This window comes from Pinus tabuliformis, chromosome 4_1, assembly GCF_031772625.1.
Source record: "Pinus tabuliformis cultivar Carrire ecotype Pingquan chromosome 4_1, CPIR1, whole genome shotgun sequence".
In the NCBI taxonomy this organism is placed as follows: Eukaryota; Viridiplantae; Streptophyta; class Pinopsida; order Pinales; family Pinaceae; genus Pinus; species Pinus tabuliformis.
In genome coordinates, this window is record NC_142303.1 from 153088069 (window position 1) to 153109154 (window position 21086).

The following is a 21086-nucleotide window of genomic DNA, read 5'->3' on the forward strand; positions in this document are numbered from 1 at the left end:
TCCTTGGATTGCAAGACTTGAAGACCAAGAAAATAATGTAAGTGTCCTAAGTCTGTCATTTCAAACTTCCTTTTAAGGCTAGACTTCACATGGTTTATAAGGTTGGGATCACTACCAGTCAGGATAAGATCATCAACATAAAGAACAAGAATGATAAGAGACTTGCCCAAATTCTTGGTGTAGACAGTATTTTCATAATGACACATAGAAAAGCCATTTTCTAAAAGAAAGTTATCCATTTTGGCATACCAAGATCGAGGAGCTTGCTTGAGACCATAAAGGGATTTCTTAAGCCGACATACAAGGTTGGAGTCTGTTTGTATAAAGCCAATAGGTTGTTCCATATAGATTTCTTCATGCAAGTCCCCATGCAAGAAGGTGGATTTAACATCCATCTGATGGACTTCCCATTTGAAAGAGGCAGCAAGGAAAAGAACAAGGCGGATAGAGTTCATTTTGGCAACAGGGGAGAAGGTTTCAGTATAGTCAATGCCTTCAACTTGTGAAAAACCCTTAGCAACAAGACGAGCTTTATGTTTATCAACTTTCCCATCTGGTCCATACTTGGTTCTGTAAACCCATTTGCATCTAACAAGTTTTCGTCCCTTTGGTAGAGGAACAAGATCCCATGTATCATTTGCCAATAATGAATGATATTCTTCATTCATAGCTGCTTCCCAATCTGGATGGCCTGAAGCTTCTGCAAAGGTGTCAGGATCACAATTCACTGAAGCTTGAGCCAGTAAAGAAGAGGCTCTCTCGAACTGAGAACGTGTACGTCGCTGATCTGTAGGATCACCGCAAGATCACCTGCTACATCCCGAGTAGCACGGACCCATTTTGGAAGCTGAGGAGCTGAAGGAGGATCCTGAGAAGGTGGGGGAGGATTTTCATCCTCGCTTTCATCATCTGAAGAAGAAATATTTTCAAAAGTAGAAGAGATAGGGAGAGGTGGCACATCCGCCGAACTAGGCTCGCAGGCCGATATATTTTCAGCAAACTTTACATCTCTTCTAATGATAACATTTTTGGACTTAAGTGGAATAAGTCTATATCCTTTGACATCTTCAGAATATCCAACAAAAATACATTTTTCACTCTTAGGTTCTAAAGCTTTATGTTTCTCATCTGGAATATGGGCCCATGCTTCACTTCCAAAAACACGAAAGTGACTTACATCTGGTTTGATTGAGCTCCATGCTTCTTCTGGAGTGATATTCTTTAAAACCTTAGTAGGAGTGCGATTTATTATGTAATTTGCACAGTTAATTGCTTCTGCCCAATAATTAAGACTAAGTCCTTTAGATTGAAGCATACAATTAGCCATTTCCTTTAAGGTGCGATTCTTCCTTTCAGCTACACCATTTTGTTGTGGAGTATATGGAACAATATGTTGCATTTGAATTCCATTCTCAGTGCAAAAGTTGATGAATGTGTTTTTAACATATTCTCCGCCATTATCAGATCTTAGCTTAAGAATTTGATGTCCAGATTGTTTTTCAACAAAGGCCTTAAAGGCCAAGAACATGTTAAATACTTCACTCTTGAGTTTTAAGAAGTATACCCAAGTGCATCTGGAGAAATCATCAATGAAAGTTAAGAAATACTTGTAGCCAGAGAATGAAGCAACTGGAAGTGGACCACATAAATCACTATGCACGAGCTGTAAAGGGGCTGATGCGTGCCAAGAGGCACATTTTTCAAAACTGTCCCGATGATGTTTTCCGAGTACACATCCGGAACAAACACCATCTCTGCAAGATACCATTGGATGACCTGTCACCATATTTTTTTTACATAGATTCTGAAGAGAGCGATAGTTTAAGTGACCAAATCGCTCATGCCAAATTTTGCTCACTTCATCATTATGAGCAACAAATACTAAGGGAAGATTTGATGACCCAAAGTTGTGAAACTTATACAACCTTGTAGAATCATCAGCAATGCCAGTAGCTAAAATCTGTCTAGGATCTCTTAGGTCCTTAATTACAACATCGTGAGGTGAAAATTCAACGGTTTTACCTTCACCTGAATGGGTTATCTGATATACAGATAGAAGGTTGCAGGATAAGGTTGGAACACATAATACATCATTAAACTGACCATTGTCTAAATGAACAGTTCCAGTCCCTACAACACTAAGAGATCTATCATCACCAACATATATATTTTTGGTGTTACAATCATTTAAAGAAGAAAACATGGCTTTGTTTTTGGCCATGTGATAAGAAGCTCCAGAATCAATGAGCCACTCATGAGAATGAGAAGAAGAAGATACATTTAGTGCATAGCCAGACCGAGATGCTTGACAACCACATGCAGAAAGTGCCATTCCTGAAGATGAAGTTGAAGTTGAAGATTGCTCCAAATGGATGTTATGCTTCTTCATTACTGCTTCCAAGGCTTCCATCTTCTTAAAGCATTTGGATTCTAAGTGGCCATCTCGATTACAAAATTTGCAATGTCTATTAGTCTTCTTCCATTTGTTTTTATTTGTCTTATCATTTTGTTGAAATGATTTTTCATTTTGAGGCAGAAATTGCTTAGGACCCTTGTTTGGTTTAGGACCATTCCTTTTAGGATACAACTTCTTAGGATTCTTGAGTTTGGTTGCTGCTGGGCGGCTAACGCTTTCTTAGAAGAGTTTCCAAGATGAAGAAGACCAAGGTGTAAGAGTTTTTCTTGTTCTCTTATTAAAGAATCACAAAAGGAATCAAAGGAAGGGGACTTGTAGGCTTGTCCTTGAGAAATGAAGGCTTCTCTTGTAGAATGGAAGGTGGAAACAAACACAGAATAGGCTGGTCCCAACTTAGTAAGAATGGAGTAGATAAGGCTACTATCTTCTTTCTTAACCTTAACACCTTCCAAGAGAAGTCTAAGGGTCTTGAACTTGGACAAAAAATCTTCAATGCAAGAAAAATTATTGGGGTCCAATGTAAGCAATTCATTTTCAAGTTGATGGGCTTTAAGTTCATTTTTAATTCCAAAGACTTTAGTAATCTGTTTCATTGCTTCATCAGGAGTATCAAGTTCTGCAATATGGAATCTAAGATCTGGAGAAACAGACATCCCTATCAACCCACGTGCTTGGTCTTGCCTATTTTCCCATTTAGCTGCCTTGTCCTCATCTTTCGGTTTGGTCTCTTGGCCTGTGGCTATTCTGTAAAGACCTTTACTTCTAAGTAAATCCACAATGTAGGACCACCATTGGAAGTAGTTGGTGCTGTCAAGAATAACTTGGCATGGACTTTCCATTTTAAAAAAAAATGAAGCTATAAATACTGAAACTAAGTGTTTCAATGGAAAGATCTCAAAAAATTAGGTTGTTTAAAAAAAAACGGTTCTGAAAACGACTTCCGGATGAAGAAGTTATGGCTTTTTGAAGAAAATTTGATGAAGTCGCCGACGAAGTGCGGGAATGTGCGGAAATGAAAAATCTGCCCCCACAAAATGGAGACTTGAACCCAAGACCTCTACTCTCATAAATTAGCTTTGCACCAAGTGAGCTATACAAAAAGTTTGTGAGAGAGAGAGAGAGAGGGGAGGGGGGGGTTGATGCTTTGGGTTGCGTGTTTGCTTTGAGAAAGCTCTTTTCCCTACAAAACAAAAAAACACAAAACCCAACACGGACATACAAAAAAAACGAACCTTACGGCTCGAAGTTAGCTTTAGCCGGAAACTAAATATTTTCAAAAACGAACCTTGCGGCTCGAAGTTAGCTTTAGCCGGAAACTAAATATTTTCCTCAATGTTTCTGATTTTCCAAGATCACACTAAGGCGCAGCGGAAAAGAGCATACGCATGAGAAAAATCCTTCCTTTCTGTTTCTGATTTGCCCAGATCGCATAGAGTCGCAGGGAAAAGAGCATACGCAGAAATGAAAGGTATAGATCCGGTAATAAAAAAATCTAAATAAACCGAAAACCAAAATAAACAGAGAGAAAATAATTGTAAACTGCAAATAAACACTGTATACCTCCAGATCTTAAAAATGACGCAGCTAGGGCTACCGAAAACCTTTTCGCATGAAACGAAAGGGGTTCCTCACTGGAACAGATGCTCCCAACACAACAGAGCAGTCCTCTCGACCCGAAAGCAGTCAGAAACAGTAGATCTAGGAAACGGTAGTCGGATGTAGTTCTACCGGCTTCAGATTTGGATCACCAACGGACACGGCCCTCAAATAGCTCTGATACCATGTAGGAATTTACAGGGTAAGTTCCTCAGACAGAACACCAAAGGACACTGCTCACAAACAGATCACAGATCAATACACCAGTACTTTTGACGTGGTTAAAACCCTCAAACAGGGAAACAGTCCACAGCCTGAGCCAATGCGGCCACTTCAAGTAATTTATTAATAAAAGAATAAAAATTTACATAAGCTTCTCTCATGAACGATTAACCTACAAATGACCCTCCATGCTCTTTAAATAGAGATCATGGACCAATCGGGTGTTAAGCCACGGATCAAGTGTCGGTAATACCGAGGAGAGAATGAACCGTCAGATCACTACATATCGTGACCGTCGGATTGTAAGTTACAAAATGTACATAGTAAAGAAACACACTTTACCTAACTCTATACTAGACCAAGTTGTACTTAACTATTTCCTATGTGTCGGAATATCCTAACACCACAACTAGCTAAGGTAACCACACTTAACTAAAGTCAACTAAAATGAACATAGTCAATTGTGTTTATTCATGTTTTACAAAAATCAAGTAAGATCAAGCATAGTTAACAAGAATTCAACCATAATCATTCTATTCATGTTTTACAAAAATCAAGTAAGATCAAGCATAGTTAACAAGAATTCAACCATAATCATTCTAGGTATCCAAGTCAACTATACTCAAGCATAGTAAACCAAAATTAGCAATAATGAAACTCAACCATGCTTAACAAAAGCATCCATGAAAACCAATCCAAGTCAACTTATAGTTCAATAGATGACTCATAATTGATCACAATGAACCATTTTAGAGAAAACCATATATAATTATCATAATAAACCAAAAACATTAAAACACAAGTCATAGTGAGTCAAACCCACCATTCTTTACCAAATCAACCCTAATTAATGGCTCCTTACCAAATCAATTACGAAAAATAAACTCAATTACACTTAACCTAACTCAAACAAAATCAATGATAAAAACCCAACTAAATTGAAATCACTTAAATCAAATACATTCAACTATAAACAAATATATCCAGACTATCTCAATTAAAATCAACCAAATTAAATTATAGTTTAAAATTTTATTATTTATATTATTTCTTAAAAATATATTCCTATAATAATATTTTTTTTTATATTTTAAAATATAAATAACAATAACCTAACCCCTCACCACTCTTGATAGATGTTTTTTTTTTTTTTTCCGAAGGTGGTAAAACCTATCAACTCAGGTGTCAAACCACTCTTGATAGATGTTAAATATGTATGCACTTGAAATATTTCTATTTTTATTTTTATGTTAAAAGTTTACTATGGAATTTGATTTTAAAATTTTTAATTAATTTTAAAATAATTTAAATTATAATTTTTTAAATAAAAAAATATAAATATATATATATATATATATGAAAAATAATAAATCTAAATAGCACCATATGAAAACGTATTATTTCATTTAAATTAGCCGAAGTTTTGTGAAACCAAACCATTCACGTGATGGTGTCAGTTACGGAAGCAGCCCATACACAGCTAAAATAAATGGGAATTGCTAAACAAAATTCTTTTCTTCCAATAATTGGAGCGTGTTCCGTCATGTCAAATAGTGTGAAACTCGATAACGAAACCCTGTCCGGGTTAGAAAAACAATATACACATCTAATCTTAAAGACAGTTAAAAGAAGACCCGACCTCACATGTGGGTGTTGTGGATCGGTGAGTCATAGTGGTAGTTCCGGGATAAATTTGTTGGGTTATTAAAGTTTATTTTATTTATTGGATGTTTTTGTTTATTTTATTTTTTTTCAGCATGAAAAAGCAATCAAAGATGTTTTTGTTTATTTTAGATAATTTGGTTTCTAATATAATAGAAATTTTTTATAATGGTAAATTTGAGTTGTGGAATTTGTAAAATATATGTATTTTAAAAAAAAATTAAGTTAATGGATTTATTTATATATTTAAAAATGTATTTTAAATAACAATAGATTATAATTTATTTCAAAATTATAATCTATTATGGTGAAAAATGACAAATTGTTTAATAGTTAAACAAAGCCTGCCTTTATTTAAATGTTATATACTGAAAAATTCAAAATCTACATGTCATCAAAAACGCCTTTATTTAGGTTATCAATAATATTAATATTACGGTCGAGTTGATTTGGTGGGAGGTTTGCAACTTGAACGCGTACCGAAGTTGACACTAGGGTTTTGCATTAGGGTTCCATGGCGAGACGTGCAGGGGGGAGCACCGCTACCTCCTACAGTCAGGTAGTCACAGATTGAGGCAAGGAAGCAGGAGGGAAGCATTTCAAAAAACCGTCGGGAAAGATTTCAGAAGCAAGAGGCAAGGAGACAGTTGGAAGAAACGAATCCCAGGATCAGGAAGGGAATCAACAGGAAACAAGTAAAGAAAAGGAGAAGGGAGGCGGTAGCAGAAAAACAACTTCCACAAGAACTATAGGAGTTTGCAAACCCAAATCGAGCATCATTCCCCGGGTCATATTGAGTGATCCTGCGATTCAAGCGCATAGGGACCATATGAAAGAACATGCGATCATCTGCAAGTTCATGGGGTTATGGCCAACAGAGAGGGATTTATACATCTGGATTAGGAGCCATTGGAAGCCAAAGGGAGAAATACATTTACATCTGGGTTCTAAGGGCTTCTTCACAGTGGTGTTTGCAAGCCTAGAGGACAAAGATCGAGTGTTTGAAGGGGGACCTTACTTCTACGCTGCGGCAGGACTCTACATGCAGCCATGGACGGTGAATTTTGTTCCGGAACGTGAAACATTCACATCCGTACCGGTTTGGATCAGACTATACTCATTACCTTTAGACTACTAGCAACCAGAGTCCTTGAAAACCATAGGCAACAAGCTGGGGCATTTTCTGAAAATTTCAGAGGCAACTCTCAAAGGTAAATATACTTCCTTTGCCCAAATATGTGTGGAAATGGATCTATCTAGAGCCTTCCGGAAGCCATAATCTTAGAGGTATATGATGAAGAATGGGTGCAAACGGTGGACTATGAGCACATACCATTCAGATGCCGCAAATGTCATGAACATGACCATCTATTCAGAGACTGCTCGACAAACAACCTGGAAAGCAATGGGAAAACCTTTGTGGACAACGATCATGAGGGTTTTACTAAGGCTGGGGACAAAGGGAAAGGGGGTAAACGATCACACAAGAAAACAAGCGAAGACAAACAAACAAGACACAACAATTTCAAGATCCTAGAGGAGGTGGAGGAGAGCGTGGAGACAGTCCAGGTTAAGGAGAACGTCCTTAAGGAGCAGGATATGGAAGCTGAAATGGAGGATATCCCAACAAACAACCAGCAGACAGAGGAGCTACAAAGCTGCATGGAGATCAGCAAGGACCATGAGATGACTCCAAGTGAGGCAGGTACGAAGGACCACGAACTACAGGAGATTTTAGACAGGGAAAATCTAGATCTCGAGCAATTTCTGGAACAAGGAAAGAACAAAGGAGTGGACTCATTGCCAAAAGAAGATTATGATCGAGTCCAACAACTCTATCTATGGAGGGCACAATCGAAGGGAACTGGTGTCAAAAGAAACCACGAAAGCCAAGAGAGAGTGGAGTCAAAATGATGGAGAATCCACAAACACTATCTCCAAAAAACCCAGGGAGGAAAAGAGGAAGGAAAAGACAAAATGAACTGCTAAATGAATGTGGGAAACTATTGATTAACTCAAGTAAGATGAAAGATCTTACCAACTATTCTTTTACCAACCTTTCTTAATGAAGCTTACAACCTGGAATATTAGAGGTTTAGGCAGTAGAAGGAAACAGAGAAATCTCAGTAATAGAATAAAAGAAGAAAAACCAGACATGGTCTTTATTCAAGAGACAAAATGTTCAATGGAAAAAATAAGAGAAATTCATAACAAATGGTTAATCAAGTATGATTATTTAGAAGTTAAAGCTAATAACTCTGCAGGTGGGATTCTCACACTGTGGAATCCACAGAATCTGGGAATCCTGGATGTTGAAGCGTCCAGGAACTATCTTTCTGTGGTTTGTAGTCCCGTAGGTGACCAGGAGACTTACATGATAACTAATGTATATGGCCCTCAACAGCAAGCAGATAAACTCAAGCTTCTTACCTCCTTGGAAGGTCTCAGAGCACGTTATCCCAATATACCCTGGATACTTGCAGGTGATTTCAATATGATAAGATCTCTCTCGGAAAAAAAAGGAGGCACTAGACAGCTTGGCAGAGACTCTGAAGCCTTCCAAGATTTCCTCTTGAACATGGGACTAGTGGACACCGAGACTATAAATGGAACCTTCACTTGGAACAACAAAAGAGGAGGAGTTTCCCAAGTGGCATCAAAACTGGATAGGTTTATCGTTTCTGAGGATCTCCTCCTTATAGGATCAGCCATCATAGCGTCCATTCTGCCCTTTGGTGGCTTGGATCATTGGCTAGTTCAGCTAGAAGCTTCCTTTATGGGCACTCCGAGAAATAGGCCTTTCAGATTCGAAAATGCCTGGCTCTCTCACCCCAAATTCACCAATAACATTTCCAAATGGTGGAAGGAGGATTTGAATATTCAGGGCACTAAGATGTACATGCTCCAGCAGAGACTGAAACACATTAAATCCAAACTTAAGGATTGGAACAAAAAGGAATTTGGTGATATCATCAAGGCCAGAATGAGTACTGAGCAGAAACTCTAGGAAATCAATCAGATCAACATCACAGAGGGCTTCAATGAGGAAAGGCAAAAACTAACTGACTCTTTGCAGGAAGAATGGGAGGAGCGTTGCTTACAAGAGGAAACATTTTGGAGACAGAAATCCAGAATTCAATGGATAAAAGAGGGAGAAAGGAACACTAAGTTCTTCCACAAATCCACTATGGCCCACAAGGCACATAACAGAATCACAAAGCTAAAGGATTCTCAAGGTATTGAGCTTGTCGCTCACAAGGACATGGAATCAATCCTAGTACAACACTTCTCTAACATTGCAAAGGAGCCATTGGAAAACAGATCTAGGTTCATTGATCAGTTCATCTAGAAAATTCCCAAGTTAGTCACCAACTAGGACAACCATAATCTAAACAGGCCAGTCTCAGAAGAGGAGGTCAGTGAAGTGATCAAGGAAATGCAAAGTGGAAATGCAACAGGCCCAGATGGTTTCAATGTTGATTTCTTCGAAGCCTACTGGGATACAGTCAAACAGGATATCCTCGAGGTTGTGGAAGACTCAAGACAACACAAAAAGGTTTTGAAAGCACTAAATGCGACCTTTATAGCTTTAATCCCCAAAAAGGAAAATGCTATGACCCCGGATGGGTTTAGGCCCATCGCCTTATGTAATGTGGTGTATAAAATCATCTCCAAAGTGATAGCCAATAGACTCAAGCCACTGCTACCTTCTCTCATCTCAGAAGAGCAAACAGGCTATGTGGAAGGAAGACAGATTCTGAACAACATCATCCAAGCACATGAGGTGGTACACTCTCTCAAAAGCAACAAGCAAGTAGGTATGATCATTCAATTGGACCTTGCGAAAGCCTATGACAAACTCAACTGGTCTTACATTAGAGCCATTCTAAAAGCCTATGGCTTTGACCAAAACTGGATAAGATGGGTTATGGCACTAGTCACCTCGACCAGTTTCTCCATTTTGCTTAATGGAGCTCCCTCTAATACTTTTACTCCTTCCAGAGGGCTCAGACAAGGCGACCCGCTCTCCCCCTTCCTCTTTGTCCTCATGATGGAAGGGCTTGGTAGGGCAATCAAATTGGCAAATGTTGAAGGTAGAATTCAAGGGATCAAGCTCACCCCGGATGGAGAGGCTAACACTCATCAAAAATTTGTGGATGATACTATGCTGCAGGGTATACCCACAGTTAGGGAAGCAAAGGAAATCAAAGATATCTTAAACGATTTCACTATGGCAGCAGGCACAGAGGTAAGCCAAAACAAGTCTAAAGTTTTCTTCTTTAACACTAATATTTCTATACAGAGAAATATCACTAGGATTCTTGGTTTTCAAAGGGACCAGTTGCCTTCCAAATATCTTGGCATTCCTCTTACAGACAAACCTCTGTGTAAGCAAATATGGGAACCTATTTTAAACAAACTTCAGGACAAAATTAGCAATTGGACTTGCAGAGCTTTAAACTTTGCAGGGCGACTTGTGCTCACTCAAGCGGTATTGCAGGCCATTCCCATTTTCATGTTTGCAGCTATCCCTGCTCCTCAAGGGATTAAGTAACAAATAAGAAGCATTCAAAGAAACTTTCTGTGGGGTAGAGGGGAAGAGAAAAATAAGTGGGCTCTAGTTGCCTGGGACAAGCTCTGCAAGCCCAAAAGCCATGGTGGTTTGGGGTTGCATGATCTGGAAACCTTGAGTCAAGCTTCGGGAGCAAAGCTCTGGTGGAAATGGATCAAGGAGCTGAAAGCCCCCTAGGCCAAGCTTTGGACACAAAAGTATGCCAAGCACTGGCAGGAACAGGATCACATTAGAATGACAAGACAAATCAGGGGCTCACACATATGGAACCTTGCATGGGAGAACAAAGGTATTGTTCAGCAACACTGTTTTTGGGAAATTCGAGCAGGGGACCGGGCTCGTTTCTGGGAGGATAGCTGGCAACAGGAACCCATCCTAAATAGGAATGAACTAGCAACCCTCAAGAGAGACACAGATAGCAAAAGTATTTTATTAGTAAAATATTTCTGGGATCTGGGGAGGGATCAGGAAAACTGGAGGAAATGGAAGGACCTAAGTTACAATGAAGAGAGCCCTCTGAAGGCCATGGTAGAAGTTCTTGCCATGGACTTAGAGCAAAGAAGGATTTTGGTTTCCTCCTCACCTGACCAATTAAGATGGGGAAATAATAATGAAGGCAACTATAACCTTAAAGAGGCAAAACAGGCAGTCACGGGATTTAATTTTGTAAATGCTGAGAAAGTCTGGTAGGAGTTGTGGCAAACTCCTCATTGGATGAAAATAAAATTATTTATTTGGCTAGTTCATCAAAGGAAAATCCTAACTTGGGAAAACCTTCTTAAGAAAGGTTTCATTGGCCCCTCTAGATGTCACCTTTGTGGCTCTCATGAGGAAACGATTGAACACCTTCTAAATCTTTGCTCCTTTTCTATGAAATTTGGGATTGGGTGGCCTCAAGCTTCAGATAGGCCGACAGGGACAGGCTTAACATATCTAGCACTTTAACAAAATGGAGGAAGAACTTCTCAGAGAATGAGATCATCAACAAAGCCTGGATGCTTGTACTAGGCTTTGTCATCTGGAATATTTGGAAAGAATGCAATATGCGGATCTTCAAAAATAAAGCCAAAGAGCCCCTGCTTATAATCAATCAGATTTTAAAACAGCTCAAGGAAATAGTTAGGAGCATTCTGAGAACAACTCCCTCAAATCCTCCTCTGCCTCATGAGGAACACATTATTATTAATTTGGGTCTTCAATCCATCAACCCTCAAGGAATAAAGAAGGAAGTGAGAGCAATAAACTTTGGGGATAGGGGTTGGCAGCCCCCTCCACAGGGCTTCTTCAAAGTAAATATTGATGGAGCTTCTAAGGGCAATCCTGGGGAAGCTGGCTTCGGGGGTGCCATTAGGGATCCTAAGGGGCACACAAAATACATTTTCCATGGCCACCTGGAAAAGGGTACCAATAACATGGCTGAACTTTTGGCTTTAGATCAATGTTTGGAGATCCTGGTGGAGGCAAATTTACAGAATGTTATCATTGAAGCAGATTCGGAATTGGTCATCAAAGCAGCCAAGAAGATTCAAAATGGAACCTCGCCAGATAAAGTGTCAAAGCACTGGAAGCTGCTATAGGTTTTTCACCGTATCCACTCACACTTACAAATCCTTAAAACAATAAGATTTGTTCATGTTAGAAGGAAAGCAAATATGCTTGCAGATAGGTTGGCCAACGAAGGAGTGGCCAATAAGGACAGGGACTCTCAGCATCCATGGGAGTTGCTTCCTGCCAGAAAGCTGCGAGAGGATTGTTTCACGCTGGCAAATGCAGATTGGGATTCATGGATGGACAATGTTGATCCAGAGGACAGGGGTGAGGATAACATCGCCTAATCCATCTTCGTTTTCTGATCATGGTTACTCTTCATAACTTACATGGCTTTCAGATGATGGATGAAGGTTTCGAGTCAGGCAATGACACAGATTGGACTGCTGGTGTATAGTTGGCTCAGCGGGTTTCTATTGGTGACTCCAGGAGGTTGACTTGGAAAGGCCGAGCTCAGAAAGGCCGGCGGGATCAGACAGATGGTCTTCATTTGGCGATACCACGAACGCAAAACCACAAGTGGTATATCGCGTGGGCTTCGAATGGTATCTGGTTTAGTGGAAGAAGCACGCGATTCCACTCAGGGGGTTACACGTGGTGTCGTGATGAGAGAGGAAACCGCTCTCATCGCGCAGTTAACCTCCGTGCATCTCGGACACGCGATATCTCCGTGGGGCATTGGATCGGGCCGCTTCTTTCTACAGTTGGGATTAGTCGTGTGGGTTACTCAAGGTTCCGGACCCGATGGTCCATGGTGGGACCCTCTGTGGGCCTGACGCTCTACAAAACCAAATCCCACTTCCTTGAATGGTTTTCGCGCGACACTATGTTGGTTTCTGGTTTTTTGGTTAATGCAAGCGATTCCAGTCAGGGGGTGACGCGTGGCAATGAGGGTAGAGAGGAAACCGCTCTCATCGCGCGGCTAATCCCCAAGCATCTTGGCCATGCGATATCCGCGCTTGCCGTTGGATCGGAACCTTGTCTTCAATGGCGGGGATTGATCGAGCTAGTTGCTTGCTGAACATTGGTTCGGGTTGTCGGTCTATTGCGCATGGGTCTCGTACCCGTCAGGGAAAATTTTAATAACCCCCCTTAAATTTACATGTATAATAAATGGGCGAATCTCCATGGTATATAGGAAAAATGGAAGGCGATTTTATCAATAATATGATATGTATATATAATTTTTTGGCAAATCTCTCACCAGTCATGGTGAATATTTTACTCAATTATAAAATCTTGTGTTTATGGAATACACAAATGAAATCATTGCATTTCTTTAAAATATCTTTTGAAATCAAAATTACCGAAATTACATATTGATAACCGAGTGGGTGTAGGATATAATTCACCCGTGCCATTCACAAAAAGCATGAGAAAAAACCTAATACTATATATAAAACCAAGAAAAATTCAAATTCATCACTTCTAGGGACCTCGTAACCACCCTGCCAATACACATACACAAGTATGTTCCTATTTGCAATTAGAAAAATAACCCAAATTACAATCTGTTTACTCCAGCATATGTTGGAAAGTTATAGAAGGATGACTAGTGCAATCAATCCATTCCTTTTAGCCCTGGATTTGTTTCAGTTTAAAACGGAAGTATACAAATATACTTGTCCAATGTCTATGCTTTAACCATTCACCTTAAGATGTTTTGACAATATAATTTCCTAAGTCTATTTAATATCTTCATTATCATAAAAACCAACCTATATCCATCTTAACTCCACATCTACCACTCTTAGGGGGATGAAATCTATTTATCCCTTTGAGCACTTGGTAGACCCAGAATTATGATGGATCTAAGATGATAGAATTTCCCCTTTAAATAGTTTATGCTCACATGAATACCATGGTATTACCATGGGTCAATACCATGGGTTATCATATACCTGGAGTTTAAAAATTACTATTAGTAAGTTATAAAAATTAATAAAATTAATAGTTGATTTTTATTTTAACCAAGCTAAAATGTTTAACATACATTAAATTACATCCATTATTTTTTCACATCCATTATTTTTTCACCCTATGCTAGTTTGCATATCACAATATTTGATACCTCTCGGGGGTTAGTAGATCCAGAGTAAAGATGGATCTATGCTGGTTTGATTCCCCCATTTAAATAGGCTACATTCCAGGTGAATACCATGGGTCAATACCATGTGCCATTTTGGTGAATACCATGGGTCAATACCATGTGCCATTTTTATTTTTATTAATACTAATATTATGGTTAATAATGTTTTTTTGCATGGTATTAATAACAATCTAGTCCATGGTATTTGTCCCATAGTATTTTGCCCATAGGTTTCACCTAAATATAAAGCATTTTTTGAGTGTTCGTAAATATAAGGTGACTTATGGAGTAAATATAAAAAAATGTTTTATTTGTTTACCATACCTCTCATTTATTTATATTTTTATTAATTTACCATACCTCTTTTACAAATATGGTATTTGGCCCATAGGATTCACTTAAATAAAACCTCTTACTTGAGCCTTCATAAATAGAACGAGGGTTATGGACTAAATATAAAAAGAGGTTTTATTTATTTACCATGCGTCTAGTTTATTTATATTTTTATTTATTTACCATACCTTGTGAATAAGAATAAAAAGACGTTTTATTTATTTACCATACCTCCACTTTACTTATATTTTTATTTGTTTACACCCTTGCATGTATATAAGGTGACTTATGGAGTAAATATAAAAATGTTTTATTTATTTACCATACCTCTCATTTATTTATATTTTTATTAATTTACCATACCTCTTTTATAAATATGGTATTTGGGCCTTTGGCCCATAGGATTCACTTAAATAAAACCTATTCTTGAAAATGGGTGAATGGATTCACTTAAATAAAACCTATTCTTGAAAATGGGTGAATGGAAGGTTGTAACTCCTAATTTCAAGGGCTAAATTTACCTTTTTTACCCTCTCCCTTAAAATAAGGTGGGCTATTTGAGGTGATTTGTAAAAATGTACTATGATACAAAATATTCGCCCACTAAAAATTTAAAACCCCTTTCGCCAAAGGGTGAACATTCGCCCCTAAAATTTTCTATGCTACCCTTTTGCTCAATGGACTCTCCTTTTTTTTGTTGATGAGTCATTCTGGGGTTTCTTTGGCCTGGTTGTTTTGGTCCTGTAAGCTTCCTTGCCGCCCCTACTGTCTAGGGCACTTTGTATATTATGTAATTTACTTTGATTAATAGAAGGTTCGTCTCTTACTTAAAATAAAAAAAACGCCTTTATTTAAATGTCATATATTGAAAAATTCAAAATCTACATGTCATCATTCACTTATAGTTATTTTTTAAAACTGTCAATTGATTAGTAACTTAGAATATTTATAGATTCAATATCTCCAATATTAACAATTCTAGATAGAATTGCAAAAATAAAAGAAGTTAGCAATTCCTCTAGCTGAGATCCAAGATAAGCATGGTACCTACAATGCTAAGAATCCAAGATGAGACTCTAAGATAAGCATGAATTGTGTCACATTCATGAGACTTCAAATAAACACACACTATGCATACAATGGGTCTTTAGGTGTGATAGAAAAAACTTGTCTCCATGAGGACTCACATCATGCAATCTTTCATTGTGCATATTGAAGCATAAGCCCTGAAGATTGAAGCTTGACATGTGCAAGTTAATATTCACATAACACCAACATGCCCTTGGTATGCTATATGAAACACTAATATATGGGGAGAGAGTAATTAAATTGAAGGGATTTTTTTGTTGTCCAATAAAAATATAGGAAGAAAGTTTTTATGGGTGAGGTGAAATACCGATTCTTTGTTTGATTTTGAGTTTTTTTAATGTAATTTTCTCAGTATTTGTACTTTGGTGATAGATCCCATTTTTTATAAAATGGGTGTATTTATTAGTTTGATTTAGAAAATGGTTATATCTTGTGGTTGGACATGGAGATCTTAAATGCTTGGTTACCATGACTTTGATGCATTCCCTAAATTCATACTTGAATTTGAATTTAAACACAACTAGGTTTGAGACTTTTAAGTTTTTGGTGCTCATGGGAGAGCTTCATCCTTCTTGATTCTTGAACAATAATGAATTTATTCAAAATGCATGCTCTATATATTATTATGACTTGAAATATTAGAATCTTCCTCATTTTTTTTGAAGAAATGAGTTCAAATGTGTTTTTATTATGTATAAAGTCTCCCTTCAATACAACTCACTACATTGAAACTTGAAATCAAATATTTTTCTCAAAAGTCATTTTAAATAATTGATTTAAACAAACTACTTAAAAACTTCATAAAAATGTTTCAACATAAATTACAAAAACTATTTCACCACATGAAAACTTGAGATCAAATATGTCTCTCGAAATTCATTACAAGTGATTGGTTTAAACATACTACTAAAAATTTCTTGAGAATGTTTTAACCTAACTTGCAAAAACTATAAAATTACATAAAAAAGTCATACCTAATTAAACAAAATCACTAACTAATTTATTAGTAAAAATGAATATGATTGAATATATTTATTTTTTCAAATAATGTAAAATATGTTTTTTTATGATTTTGTTTAATTTAAATATACCTTTTATATATCATATGTATAAATAAATATAAAATAGCATGAGAAAAGTATATATATAGAGGGGGATGGAGGAATGATCAACTTAGCATCAAGATTGTGCAAAAGTAGACTCAGATATGCTAATTTCCCTAAAAATAACTCTTATCTTCAACACAAAAAACCAGTCGATAGATAATTCATATATATATAACCAGTGTCGTAAATAAAACAAGGCCACATAGCTAGCGGGCACTTAGTTTAATTATTGAACTCTGAAAGGTATGAAACAACTACTTATAACATATATTTGGTTGATTATGCTCCATTTTAAAAGATATTTTTCCTTTATATTATTTATTATGTGTAGAAAAAATAAAGACTTCCTTTTTGTCTTTTTCTTTTTTTCTTAGGCATATTGTTTAATATTGGTGGAAGTCATTGAAGTCAACACATATTATTTCATATTCTTCATCAATAAGAAACAAAAATTTTTAATAACGCATATTAAACTTACTTACATTTTAAGAAAACTGAACAATAATGATAGCATTGCTATCATTGACCACCATAAATTTGACTAATCTTCATAAAATAAACTGAAACCAATTTACTAGATATAATATCAATTTTACTACACAAATGTTCTCTTAGTATTTAAAATCGTTGTCATTGGTCACCGTAAATTTTACTAATCTTCACAAAATAAACTAGAATCAATTTACTTGATATAATATCAATTTTACTATGCAAATATTCTCTTAATATTTAAAATGTTTTGATAAAATTTTAATGAAAATAAGTAGAATTTCCTTTATAAAATAAAACAAGTATTTCATATAGCTACCTCATTGCATTATAAGTTAATGCACCAAAATCCATATCCATTTTAAAAACCTATCCAAAACGCAACCAAATAATGATTTTATACTATTTACATTTTTATTATATTATACACTTATGACAAAATACAGAAATTGTACAATGAAATTATATACCAACATATAAGAGGGGATCTTTTAGCCTCGTTTTTGACCAGATACACTATTTAATCATGGAAATAACATCAACAGTTACCGTGCAAAATTGGGCCGCATTCAGATGGGCATATAGAAGAAAACAACTTTTCTCTGATTTAGGTGTTAAATATTACATTTTTACACGCAGAAATCGTAAAGGAAAACAACAATTCATCTAGCATAAGCATTTGGAGTGTTAGGGAAAGAGCACTTGGGTGTGATTTTGATCCTAATACTTGTGGTCATCTATTGAATGAGTTTGCAAACATGAAATCACCATAGGGTAAGGGTGTTCCGCCCATGTGATAAAAATGGAGTTGGGCTTTATGTATTTGTGGGGGAGTTGTCTATAATACGATTTTTTGGAGATTTCGGTGACGGAATCCGGCGGAAGAAATTGAGATTAAATCATGATCTGTTACAGTTAAAATGGTTTTTTAACTGCATATTTGGATTCAGCACCCTGAAAAACCCCTGGGACGCTTTGATTGTACAGAAACTAGCTATCAAACTTGGGATTCCAATAAATTGTTGCCGGATTTTCACCGGAAAAATCCGCCGAAAAGACTTTCAAAAAGTCGCGTTATAGACAACTGCATTTGTGGGAAACATGTATGCCAAAATTTGGAATATGAAGGATGTACGAACAGTGTTTTGACGAAATTATTTTTATATTATTATTTCGCTTTAACGTTTGTTGAAAATTGTGTTTTACAGAAGAATTACGGAAATGATAGCAATTCATAAACGCAGTTGTCTATAACGCGACTTTTTGAAAGCCTTTCCGGCGGGTTTTTCCGGTCGAAATCCGGTAGGAATTTATTGGAATCGCAAGTTTGATAGCTAGTTTCTGCACAATGAAAGCGTCCCAGGGGTTTTTCAGGGTGCTGAATCCAAATATGCAGTTAAAAAACCATTTTAACTGTAACAAATCAAGATTCAACCTCAATTTCTTCTGCCGGATTCCGTCACCGGAATCTCCAAAAAGTCGCATTATAGACAACTCCATTCATAAACAATGGGCGCCCACATCAAAAGTCAAAATTGTGTTTACAGAGGAATGTACGGAAATGGTAGCAATTCATAAAGGAGTGGTTTATAATGGGATTTTTTAGAAATTGATGTGACATTGCAATGATTGTCATACAATTTTAAAAAATAATTAAAAGTCAACTATGTGTAGATTTTGTAATTTTTTATATATGAAATTTAAATAAGGATATTGTGTAGATTTTGAAATTTTAAATATATAACATTTAAATAAAGGCATTGTTTATTTATTAGACGTTTTGTTTTTTTCTACCAAAATAGATTATACAATTTTGGGATAGATTGTGATTTCTTGTTATTTAAAATGAGTTTTTAATATATTAATCAATTCAACTTCTTAAAAAACTTTTAAATACATAAATTTTACAAATTACACCACTCAAATTTACAATTGTAAAAAATATATCTACTCTATTTAATCGCTACTCACCACTATGACTATACAATCTACCGCACCCCACTTTTGCAGCTTTTGAACTAGGACATGTGGGATCGGGTTGGGATTGGGGTCGACCATACTATTTGACACAAGGACAGAGTTAGTTATCGAGATTCACACTATTTAACTTGTCGGCATGCTCTCTTTATTGGAAGAAAATAAGTTTGGTTAGTATCACGAGCAAGGGTTAAATTTGACGGATCCCTTTGCCGATCATAAAAAAATTTGACGACGGTTTTAATTTTAAACTGGCTTTCATATGACTTTTTATATTTACTTGTTTTATTTAATTTTTATAAATTATATTTATAATATTTTTACATAAAAGGAAAAAATTGTGTTCAAAAAACATATTTTTTATTTTCCATCAAAACAAAAACATATTTCATTACCCAAAGTTTTCCTCATGATCAAAAACATTAGAGACTATACACATTCCCTGAGAAACTACAATTGACATCTTGTTTCCAAAGTTTGAAGAGATGAATGAAATACCGATCCCCAATTTGATGCCACAAGACATTTGCCGCCATTATCTTGACTCTTTATATACAGTGTTATGCTTAGTGTGCCAAAACTCTTCCAAATGTCAATTTCATTATCAAAACAGAGATTTTGAAAAATCCATCCATCGTAAAGAGGCGCACCAGGGTAACAAGCACTACAAAACAAAATAAAATGAGTTACGATGCACACCAGGGTAACAAGCACTACAAAACAAAATAAAATGAGTGGATACCCACGGTGAAATGCAAAGATTTGGCTTAAACCCAACCGGGAAAATCAAGAATGGAGATTGAGCATAAGAATATCAATACTAGTGTAAAGGCAGAAGGGGCCTCTTTCATTTGAGAAGCAATATACTCAAACGTTAACCCATATGTTTAATATATTTCCAACCGCTTCAATGGACCTTTATAAAATTCATTAAATTTTGTGTTACAAAATTTACATTAAAAAATCTATAAATTTTTACCCTGTGAAGCAGCAACTGTGTTTGTGCACATACCTAGCAGACCACAAAATATAAAAAATGTTACTAAACAATACCAACTTGGTTCTTGGAATAATGCTTGGAGTAGGGCATGCCATAGAAACAAAATATTGATGATGAAACAACAACAATGGATCTGGATGTGAACAATGCATGAATGAATAATAGAGGTCAACAAGTGGTAACTAATTACTGTTATCACCTACAGCAACAGAAGCCCCAACAATCTCCTGTCATCCTATGTTATCCCCTACAACAGCAGAAGCCTCAACAATCTGATGGCATCCCATTCAAAACACCCCAGGCCACTGGGATATGGCGGGACACTTAGTTTGGCTGAGCTTGTGCAATTTGGACTCCATGTACTTTCCTTTCGCTATAACATTGTCAAACTTAAAATTTTTAGAACTCCAATGTCATGGCCAGTCACTACTACCTGTCGGAGTTATTTCAGAGATTTAATAAGATTTCAAAAGTTTGATAAGACAAATATTTAGTCATTTTGGGTTTTTGTCCAAAACCTCTTAAACTTTGCTGGCGTGAATGAGTAATTGAGAGCGTACCATTCACCAACCATTCACATTAAAGCATTTGAATAAAATTTATTTAAAAATTTACCACCCTAAAGAATCAACGACTCTAGATATCCCGTTCCAGAGCGTTATATCTATATATATATATATATATATATATATATATATAATTTCAAACTTCCAATTTTCTGATATGATTGTAATTTTGACATTTTCCTAAATTATTTGACGTTATTATTTTAGATTTAGCTATATTTTATGGTTAAAAATGAGAACAACGAGCATACGGGAGTCAATTTTAAACCCTGAACAGGATGGTGGAATTTCAAAACAAATCCATTTATCAAATTTGATGGGTTTTTTTTTTTTTTTTTTTTTTTTTTTTTTCAGAAAGAAAAGCTGAATTGTATTATAATGAGTCTGTATAATAGAGCATTCATACAAAATATGAGGAAT